At 38.3% G+C, this 4,109-nt stretch overlaps 1 non-coding gene across 1 annotated transcript; it reads right to left on the reverse strand.

The window, feature by feature from the left end:
• Positions 1-1,340: 1,340 nt before the first annotated feature.
• Positions 1,341-1,448, reverse strand: LOC112787864 (small nucleolar RNA R71). The gene has a single exon (XR_003195252.1). It is a non-coding gene; the product is annotated as a small nucleolar RNA R71 (small nucleolar RNA).
• Between the last annotated feature and the right edge of the window lie 2,661 nt (positions 1,449-4,109).

Below are 4,109 nucleotides of genomic sequence, written 5' to 3' on the forward strand. Positions count from 1 at the left end.
AAATCATATCTTTTCCATTTTTTATTTATTTTCAAAAATTTCAAAAATGTTTTTCGAAATATTTTCAAAATCTTTTTCTTATTTTATCACATTTTCGAAAATCACATCGTCAATTAATGTTTTGATTCAAAAATTTCAAGTTTGTTACTTGCTTGTTAAGAAAGATTCAAACTTTAAGTTCTAAAATCATATCTTGTGATTTCTTCTGAATCAAGTCATTAATTGGGATTTTAAAAAATCAAATCTTTTTCAAAACTAATTTCAATCATATCTTTTCAAAAATATCTTTTTATCTTATTTTTTTAAAATATCTTTTCTAACTTCTTGTCTTCTTATCTTTTCAAAAATTGAATTTCAAATCTCTTTCAACAAACCACTTAACTTTTTATTTGATTCTTATCTTTAGTAAAACTGCCCAACTAACTTTTTACCTTTAATTTTCGAAAATCCCTTCCCTCTTTTTCAAAATTTCTTTTTAATTAACTAATTGTTTTCAATTTTTAATTTTAATTTTATTTCATTCCTAATTTTCGAAAATTACTAACCTTTTTCAAAACTATTTTCGAAATTTAACTTTAAATTTCAAAATTTATTTTTCGAAATTTCCTCTATCCCATCTCCTTCTTTTTATTCATTTACTAACACTTCTCTTTATCTCAAATCACTGCTCCTATCCTCACCCTTGTGTTTGGATTATCCATTCTTCTTCACTCTTATTCCCTTTCTTCTTCTACTAACAACAAGGGAACCTCTATACTGTGGTAAAAAGGATCCCTATTATTATTTTCTATTCCCTTCTTTTTCTTATGAGCAGGAGCAAGGACAAGAACATTCTTGTTGAAGCAGATCCTGAACCTAAAATGACTCCAAAAAGGAAACTAAGAGAAGCTAAAATACGACAATCCAGAGACAACCTTACAGGAATTTTCGAACAAGAAGAGGTGATGGTAGCCGAAAATAATAATAATGCAAGGAGGATGCTTGGTGACTTTACTGCACCTAATTCCAATTTACATGGAAGAAGCATCTCCATCCCTGCCATTGGAGCAAACAACTTTGAGCTAAAACCACAATTAGTTTCTCTGATGCAACAAAACTGCAAGTTTCATGGACTTCCATCGGAAGATCCTTTTCAGTTCTTAACTGAATTCTTGCAGATATGTGATAATGTTAAGACTAATGCAGTAGATCCTGAAGTCTACAGGCTCATACTTTTCTTTTTTGCTATGAGAGACAGAGCTAGAATATGGTTGGACTCTCAACCTAAGGATAGCCTGAACTCTTGGGATAAGCTGGTCAAGGCTTTCTTAGCCAAGTTCTTTCCTCCTCAAAAGCTGAGTAAGCTTAGAGTGGATGTTCAAACCTTCAAACAGAAAGAAGGTGAATCCCTCTATGAAGCTTGGGAGAGATACAAGGAACTGACCAAAAAGTGTCCTTCTGACATGCTTTCAGAATGGACCATCTTGGATATATTCTATGATGGTCTATCTGAATTAGCTAAGATGTCATTGGATACTTCTACAGGTGGATCCATTCACCTAAAGAAAATGCCTGCAGAAGCTCAAGAACTCATTGACATGGTTGCTAACAACCAGTTTATGTACAATTCTGAGAGGAATCCTGTGAGTAAAGGGACGCCTCAGAAGAAGGGAGTTCTTGAAATTGATACTCTGAATGCCATATTGGCTCAAAATAAAATATTGGCTCAGCAAGTTAATATAATTTTTCAGAGTCTAAATGGAATGCAAGCTGCATTCAACAGTACTCAAGAGGCATCTTCTGAAGAAGAAGCTCATGATCCTGAGAACCCTGCAATAGCAAAGGTAAATTATATGGGTGAACCTTATGGGAACACCTATAACCCCTCATGGAGAAATCACCCAAATTTCTCATGGAAGGATCAACAAAAGCCTCAACAAGGCTTTAATAATGGTGGAAGAAACAGGTTTAGCAATAGCAAGCCTTTTCCATCATCCACTCAGCAACAGACAGAGAACTCTGAACAAAATACCTCTAATTTAGCAAACTTAGTCTCTGATCTATCTAAGGCCACTATGAGTATAATGAATGAAACAAGGTCCTCCACTAGAAATTTTGAGGCACAAGTGGGCCAGCTGAGTAAGAAGATCACTGAAACCCCTCCTAGTGCTCTCCCAAGCAATATAGAAGAAAATCCAAAAGTAGATTGCAAGGCCATTGAATTGACTATCATGGCCGAACCCACAAGAGAGGAGGAGGCCGTGAATCCCAGTGAGGAAGACCTCCTAGGATGTCTAGTGATCAATAAGGAGTTTTCCTCTGAGGAACCAAAGGAATATGAGACTCATCTAGAGACCATAGAGATTCCATTAAACCTCCTTACGCCCTTCATGAGCTCTGATGAGTATTCCTCTTCTGAAGAGAATGAGGATGTTACTGAAGAGCAAGTTGCCAAGTTCCTTGGTGCAATCATGAAGCTGAATGCCAATTTATTTGGTAAAGAGACTTGGGGAGATGAACCTCCCCTATTCACCAATGAACTAAATGTATTGGATCAACTGAGATTGCCTCAGAAGAAACAGGATCCTGGAAAGTTCCTAATACCTTGTATCATAGGCACCATGACCTTTGAGAAGGCTCTATGTGACCTTGGGTCAGGAATAAACCTCATGCCACTCTCTGTAATGGAGAAACTGGGAATCTTTGAGGTGTAAGCTGCTAGAATCTCATTAGAAATGGCAGACAATTCAAGAAAAGAGGCTTATGGACAGGTAGAGGACATGTTAGTAAAGGTTGAAGGCCTTTACATCCCTGCTGATTTCATAATCCTAGATACTGGGAAGGATGAGGATGAATCCATCATCCTTGGAAGACCCTTCCTAGCCACAGCAAGAGCTGTGATTGATGTTGACAGAGGTGAACTAGTCCTTCAATTGAATGAGGACTCCCTTGTGTTTAAAACTCAAGGTCATCCTTCTGTAAATATGGAAAAGAGGCACAGTAAGCTTCTCTCAGTACAGAGTCAACTAAAGCCCCCACAGTCAAACTCTAAGTTTGGTGTTGAACTCCCATATCCAAACTCTAAGTTTGGAATTGGGAGTCTATAAAATTGACCTGATCGCCTGTGTGGCTCCATGAGAGCCCACTGTAAAGCTATTGACATTAAAGAAGCGCTTGTTGGGAGGCAACCCAATTTTTATTTATCTAATTCTATTTTTATTTTATTGTTCTTTCATGTTTTATTAGGTTCGTGATCATGTGAAGTCACAAAATAAATAGAAAAATCAAAAACAGAATCAAAAACAGCAGAAGAAAAATTACACCGTGGAGGAAGGGCTTGCTGGCGTTTAAACGCCAGTAAGGAGCATCTAGTTGGCGTTCAACGCCAGAACAGAGCATGGATCTGGCGTTGAACGCCCAAAACAAGTAGCATCCTGGCATTCAGACGCCAGGAATGCACACTGAGGAAAGCTGGCGCTGAACGCCAGAAACAAGCATAGAACTGGCGCTGAACGCCCAAAACAAGCACTAATTCGGCGTTTAAACGCCAGAATTGCATTTAAAGGAATTTTACATGCCTAATTGGTGCAGGGATGCAATTCTTTGACACCTCAGGATCTGTGGACCCCACAGGATCACCTCAGGATCTGTGGACACCACAGGATCCCCACATACCTCCACTCACCTTCCATCCTCATAATCCTATATCACCTTCTCTCTCTCCATTCACAGTCATCCCTTCTGTTTTCCATTCACCACTCACATCCATACACCCCACCTACCTTCAAAATTCAAAATCTCTTTCCCACCCAAGCCCACCCATATTGCCGAATACACACATCCTTCCATCTCCTCCATATCTTCTTTTTTTTCTACTATTCTTTCTTCTTTCGCTCGAGGGTGAGCAATATTCTAAGTTTGGTGTGGAAAAAGCATTGCTTTTTTGTTTTTCCATAACCATTGATGGCACCTAAGGCCAGAGAAACCTCTAGAAAGAGGAAAGGGAAGACAAAAGCTTCCACCTCCGAGTCATAGGAGATGGAGAGATTCATCTCAAGGGTCTATAGCTCAGTGGTAGAACATTTGACTGCAAATCAAGAGATCCCTGAGATACCTCAAGGGATACATTT

This window comes from Arachis hypogaea, chromosome 20 (assembly GCF_003086295.3).
Source record: "Arachis hypogaea cultivar Tifrunner chromosome 20, arahy.Tifrunner.gnm2.J5K5, whole genome shotgun sequence".
NCBI classification, from domain to species: domain Eukaryota; kingdom Viridiplantae; phylum Streptophyta; class Magnoliopsida; order Fabales; family Fabaceae; genus Arachis; species Arachis hypogaea.